Genomic DNA, 7,304 nt, shown 5'->3' with positions numbered 1-7,304 from the left:
GCGCTGCCCTCAGCTATAGACTTGGTGATTGGTTTTCATCTCTGGCTGTGGAGTTATGTTTCGTGTAACCCTACTTCTTGGCTGTCTTGCACACTGGACATATAATAAGGGCTGTGTACCTTGACCCTTGAGTGAATTTGGCCGCCGTCACTGCAGAGCAGATTTGTCTGGCACATGAGGTCGGAGATCCTGTTTAAAGTGTTACTTTTTTTATGTCAAAGGGATGAAAGCACCTTGAGGAGGTTGAGGGGAGTGCCCTAGCTAAAATCTACCACTGATGAGTTGCAAATGGGGTAGCCTGGGCCTAAGTGGTCCAGACACTGAGAAAGTGGCCTCTGTGATGTCACCAGACACAGAGCCCAAAAGTTCTGCCCACCCTGTCTATGGCTGGAGAACAACATGGGTGCCAGAGTCCCACGGACCTGGAAAGAACCAGTGTCTCGTTAGTACCATCCAGGGGACCTCACGGGCTTCCCCAGGATCTTTTTCTGGAGGGTTACTGCGGACGGTTGTCTTTGCCTCTCTTTGGGCAAACCTTCAGGTCTCCCTTCAGGGCTTCAGAGACGTTCTCTGTCTCTGTCTCTCTCCTTCTCTGAGAGGGCACATGCACGGCAGAGGTTGATAGCAACCTCTTTCTCAACAGTTCTCCGTCTCTTTGTAAAATTTTATCTCCTGAATTTCTAACATTTTAAATATTCATTTTTGTTTGTTTTAATCATATGCATCTGTGTAACTGACTGCGTGGGCGTGTGAAAGTAAGTGCGGATGCCCGTGGAAGTCAGAAGAGGACATCAGATCCCCTAAAGTTGGAGTTACCGGACTGGTGTGAGCTAGCCAACATGGGTGCTGAAACAGAACTCCAGGCCTCTGGAAAATCACCTAGTGCTTGTTAACCATGGAGCCATTTCTTTAGCCCTTCACCTTACTTTTGGGGACAGGGTGTCTCACCAAACGTGGAGCTCACCAATTTGGCTAAACTGCTGGCCTGTGACACGCCCACACAGTCAGTCACACAGATGCATATGATTAAAACAAACAAAAATGAATATTTAAAATGTTAGAAATTCAGTGCCTTTTCCCCATCCTTCCTACCCCAGTGCCGGTATCACAGGCACACATGCCTGCTGTTACTTGGGTGTGGGGATCTGAACTCAGGCCTCCATGCTTGCTTGACAGGCACAGTACTGACTGAACCATCTCCTGTCCCCTGAGAGTGTATCAAAGTCCTCAAATGCTTACGTAATGCTGAGATCCGACACAGGATGGCGTTTGGTCCTCGGTCATCATCTGAGTGTACAGGCATCCACAGCTGCACCCATCACCCATCTGGTCCTCAGTAAGCCACACAGGTTGATGCTCATTTCTGTTGTCTCTTTTCCTTGCTCCACATCTGGCCTCCTCTTGAGCACATTTGATATTTTCGTTGCCCCTTTGCTATGCTAAGTCGCAGGAAATTTCTCGAGATTTTCAAATTTGGTATCTTTTCTGCATTGCTGCTGGTACTAGAATCATTCTGCTGTTCACCTAGCAGGTTGAGCCTGGAACATTCTGGAAGGCTCCAAAGATCTATGTCCCCAGACCACCTCTGCTCTCAGATCCCACAAAGCCTGGTGGGGAGCTCTCCTTTCAGGGACTCCCCAGTTTTCCCACTGGCTCTTATTTTGTAGTCTCTTGTTATATGTGTGCCTGTGCATGCATGTGTGCGTGCGTGTGTGTGCACGTGTGTGTGTGCATGCCTGTGTGTGTATGCACATGTGTGTGCATGCCTGCGTGTATGCCTGTGTGCGTGCATGTGTGCATGCGTGTGTGCGCGCGTGTGTGTGCATGCATGTGTGTATGCCTGTGTGTGCGTGCGTGTCTGTATGTGCCTGTGTGCATGTATGTGTGCACGTGAGTGTGTGCATATATACACATGTGCATGTGTAGGCCAGAGGACAACCTTGGGTGCTCTACCGCAGGACCCATACAGCTTGACTTTCAAGGCAGGCTATTTCCTTGAGCAGAGGCTCACCGACACAGCTAGGCTGGGCCACCGGAGAGCCCCAGGGATCCTCCTGTCTCTACCTCCCCAGGGCTGGGATTATAAGAGAGCACTAACTGCGTCCAGACAGAGAACAGACAAGGTGAGAATGATGGGCCCTGAAGCAAAGTCGCTGTGCATAAGAGAAACAGGGAAGGGCGAGCCTGTGCTGGACAGCCCAGCTGAACCTGGTTATTGGAGGATGTTATTGGCGAATCCAGGTTGGACAGTGGAACTGAACTTGACAATCATTTTAACTAGGTCAGGTATTCCCTGACCCCCCACACACACCCTGAGACTCTGGGCTAGATAAGGATTTTCCAGGGACCAACAGCTGGGCTGTGGGATGTTTCCTTGTGGAATAAATAGCAGGCAATGTTGGTCTCTTCCTCTGTGGCAGTTGCAGGACGTGGGGCAAGGACCCCAGAACTCTATTGCCACCTCTGTATTTGGGAAAATGGCTAAGATAAAAGGAAAACATACCAGAGTTCCTGGTTTAAATAAAAGCCGGCCCTCCTCCCAGTGCCCCAGGGATCCAACCAATTTCCAAATTAGTTAAAGCAAATTCAATTGAGTTCACCATGGTATGTGGCTGAAATTATTCTAATGTAGCCTGTCTTCTGAGAATTAATTCGGGGTCTCTCCACCTTCCCTGAGAGTGCCCCCAAGGCTCAGCCCTCGGTTCTGCAAAAGAGAAGTAAAATCAGGTTATAAAAATAAACGTCACCTCTAGGCCAGGTTCAAGCTCTCACCTACAGAGCTGCTGTGTGGCTGTCCTCAACAGTTCTAGTTCACCTCGAACAACAGCGAACTCTGCAGTAAGGCTGAAGTCACGGCTCAGTGGTTCCTTTCTTACGCATCAGGCTCTAGGTTCAGCTCCGAGCACCAGAAGCAAGCAAACAAACAAAAAAACCCCAAAAAACCAAAACAAAAACCCAACAAATTTTGGATAGAGTGTAGCTTCCTTGTTTTAGGGTGTCAACAGAGTTTTTGCTCTGCCTAGCCGCAAACATGCCTGTACTGGTCACGTGACTCACAGCGAATCACAGCAAATATTCACTGAGCCTTGATCCCAACATTCCTATAATGGAAGTAGTAATATCCCCCTCAAAAGTTCAAAAATTTTAACACCACCCAAGGGAGGGTGGTGTTAAAACGGAATGATACTCTTAATGGTTGAGGGTAAACTCTAATAGTAATCTAGAGCAGTGTTTCTCAACCTGTGGGTCGCGACCCCATGGAAAACCCTGTATCTCCAAAAATATTTACATTATGATTTTTGTTGTTGTTGTTGTTGTTGTTGTTGTTTTATCTTGGTTTTTCGAGATAGATTTTCTCTGTGTGACAGCCCTAACTGTCCCGGAAGCTCTGTAGACCAGGCTGGCCTCGAACTCACAGAGATCCACTGTCCCAAATGCTGGGATTAAAGGCGCGCGCCCACCACCACCCAGCACATTACGATTCTTAACAGTAGCAAAATTACAGTTATGAAGTAGCAACAAAAGTAATTTTTATGGTTGGGAGTTAGCACGGTATGAGGAACTGTATTAAAGGGTTACAGCGTTAGGAAGGTTGAGAACCACTAACCTAGAGAAAAAGAGAAACAACTTTCCCCAGAACAGCCCTGGACCCCTGGCTCACTCTGTCCCTTCCCAGGACTTTGACAACAGCCTCTGGGGGTCTAGTCAGCCCCTTCACTGACCCGCAAGGAGCTTTCGTATCTCTAGCGCTAAAGTGGTGAGGCTGAGTGCTTCTAATTTGTTTAGGATATGGCGCCCTCTGCTGGCCTCTGGGATCCACCACACAAGGATTGTGGGATTTACACTGGATTAGGACTCAGCCAGGTCCACTCTTCCCTGTCCTGTGGGGAAAACGCCAGACTTGGAATACAAAATTAGCACTCAGCTTCCAAGACCAGAACTTTGGCCTTCCTGGAGCGCACCGTTGCTGGGATTTAAAAAAAAAAGCCAAAGACCGACAAGTTGCCAGATTGAGTCCTCCAGCCTCTCAGGTGTACCAGACGCATAGAGACCCCTAGTTAAGGGTGAGAGACCAGCTTGGGTTGTCCTTTGTTGTGCTCAGGGACACTGGGTCCTGTTGATGCCCCTGGAGTGCCGCCCTTCCCCCTCAAAGCAGGCGTGAGTTTAACCTCTAGGCACAGGTCCTGTCCCCCAGGTGCCATCACCACTTGACTCTCAGTGTATCTGCTGTATCTGTGTTCCATGTACACTGTTATGACTTAGCACCTATCCTTTAGAGTGCCTCATTTTAACTTAAAGTTCCAAGGTGATGGAGCCATAGATACCTCTGGCTCTTTGGGAATTATCCTCATTTAGTGCAGGAATATTTGATCCTCACCCTAAATTCTTCACTTAAAAAAATATGGGCCATAGGGAGTTGGAGAGAGAGAACTTGATGCTCTTCCAGAGGAGCTAGGTTTGGTTCTTAGCACTCATGTCAGGCAGCTCACAACCACCTGCAACTCCAGCTCCTTTGGCATCTGCAGGCAACTGTGTTCATGTGACATATGCACATAGGCATAAATAGAAACAAACTTAAAATAATAATAACAACCATTATCTAGTCTGAGTGTGGAGTGCAAACTTAGTCCTGGAAGTTGGGAAGTGGAGGAAGGAGGATCAGGAATTAAAGACCAGCCTCAGCTACATTGCAACTTTGAGGCCAGGCTGGGGTTGTAGGAGATCCTGTCTCGTAAAATAAAATAAAATAAAATAAAATAAAATAAAATAAACAAACAAAATAAATAATTTTGAAGAAGATAACTAATACTTTTTTTTCTTTTTGAGACAGGGTCTCTCTGCATAGCTTTGACTGTTCTGGAACTCACTAGGTAGACCAGGTTGGCCTTGAACTCACAGAAATCCAACTGGGTCTGCCTTTTGAATTCTGGAGTTAAAGGCATGTGCCACCACGCCTGACCCTGGTATCTTTTGGTACTGGTCTTTCTCTGTGCCTTCAGGATGCTGTCTAATCCTTAGACAGCTTGGGGTAGTTGACCCCGAATGATAAGATCCTCAAGGAAGGCACAGGCCAGCTAGTTCTCTGCCTACATTTTCAGAACTAATAAGTGATTTTTCTGAATTTTATCATACTCTGGTGTCTTAGTTAGGGGTTTCTATCTCTGTGAAGAGAAGCCATGACCACAGCAACTCTTATAAAGGAAGCCATTTACTTGTGATGGTTCACTTACTCTTTAGAGGTTCAGTTCATCATCATCATCATGGTGGGACATGGGGACAGGAGGCAGACATGGTGCTGAAGAAGTAGCTGAGTGTCCTACATCTTGGTTTGCAGGCAACAGGAAGTGGTCTGAGACACTGGGCGATAACTTGAGCATATATGAGACCTCGAAGCCCACCGCTTTGGTGACACACTTCCTCTAACAGAGCCACAACCACTCCAACAAAGCCACACCCCCTAATAGTGCCACTCCCTTTGGGGGCTTCCACATCTGAATTCAACTGAAAAGATCTTGCTTGCCTTCTGAAACTTAAAGCAAAATGACCCAAAGTGGTAGGTAAGCTGTAATAGGGGAGTTAGGATCTGAGCAGTGGAAACACTTGGTGTGCCGGGGAAGCAAATGACAAGTGGGACTTGTGACAAAGGCAGGGGCAAATGTGGGATAAGGGCATGTCAGGAGGACATTCTTGAGCATTCTGGGTATCTTGTGGTTCACTCTGGGCATGCCATCAGCAGTGGTGTCTCCGTGGGAATCTGATTTGCACTGGGTGGCTTGTCTAGGACATGCCAGTGTGGGGTAGACAGACTGGAGAGTGAGCGGGTATTGGGGAGGGGCTTGGCGTAGTATCACAAGCGGGAATGAGCATCTCACTCCTGATGGTGATCATGGCTCTATGGATCCATGTAAACCCAGAACTGAACCGCCCAGGTTCCCCTTCAGGAAGGGCTTTCTCACCAGCATCCAGGAGTGCAATCGGCAGGTGTAGGTCTCCAGTCATCTGGTCCTCCAGAATCAAAGCCTGGGTGGCAGAAAATGTCGCTGACCTTGCTGGGGCTGCCCACACAGCCAATGATGAAGACGGCAAAGCCATGACCCTTTCATCTTGGCAAGGGACACTACAAACTCTCTCAGGTACTCTGGGCTCCTGGGTAGGGAACTGGTTGAGGCTTTGTACAGCCAGCCCTATTCCTTCCCATCTTTTACAGAAGTAACTCAGAGCAAACTGCTTACACTCCAAAGTCATCTCAACATTCTGTTACCGATCCCTTTTACACGCCCAAGGTGGCGTCACTTCCTACTCGGTGAGTCTCCATATGAATCCGAAATGTGAGGCCTGGCTCACGGGGAACCAGCCTCTGGCCATGCGGTGCTGACTTGGAATGGAGGCGCAGTCAGAGGGAAGCATAAGGTTGGTCTGTGGGGCTCAGTGACAGCCTTCCTGCGTGGGCTGCGCCCTCACACAGTCAGAAGGAATAACTGGAGGCCACGGGCTGAAGGGCAGAGAAGAACGGCAAAGAGTGGTATGTGGCAGGTGTATCGGGCCCCGTGCCATGTTCACCTGGGGCTCCACAGGCATTTATGAAGCACACACTCTGGGCCAGGCCTGTGCTAAGGGAGAAATGCTTAGAGAAATTCCGCAAGTCTCTGACCATGACTGTCCCTGAAAGACACTTAGCCTGACGAGTTTGAAACATTTTCCTAATTAATTCCCCACTTATTTGTTTTTTCCCCAATTAAATAGCTGATGTTTTAATAACAAAATTAGCAAGGTTGGGATGTGGCTCCGTTGGTAGAGTCCTAGGCTAGCATGTAGAAGGCCCCAGGTTCAATCCCCATCATTGTAGAAACCTGGAATGGAGATCACACCTAGAATCCCAGCACTGGGGAGGTGGAGGGGGTGCACTAGAAGCTCAAGGCCATCCTTGACTACTCAGTCTGGGCCAACTGAGACTTTGGGGGAAAAGGCATTACATTTGGGGCTCTTTTCATCACTTGGCACAATCTTATAGTGGACGTTTCTGGTTCCAATACAATAAGCATACTTCACATTTTAAAGCCTGTGTAATTTTTTGAGGGGGTGGGTGTGTGAGGCTTGAGACAGGATTTCTCTGCGGCTGGCGCCTGTGTAATAGTCTATCGAGTGGTCAAGCCATACTTGTTTGTAAACATGGCTACTTGTGGCTATTCAAACACTCAAAAATGTATTTAGAGCCGGGCAGTGGTGGCACACGCCTTTAATCCCAGCACTTGGGAGGCAGAGGCAGGCGGATCTCTGTGAGTTCAAGACCAGCCTGGTCTACA

Source organism: Microtus ochrogaster, linkage group LG4 (genome assembly GCF_000317375.1).
Source record: "Microtus ochrogaster isolate Prairie Vole_2 linkage group LG4, MicOch1.0, whole genome shotgun sequence".
In the NCBI taxonomy this organism is placed as follows: Eukaryota; Metazoa; Chordata; class Mammalia; order Rodentia; family Cricetidae; genus Microtus; species Microtus ochrogaster.
This window is presented reverse-complemented; position numbering follows the sequence as displayed.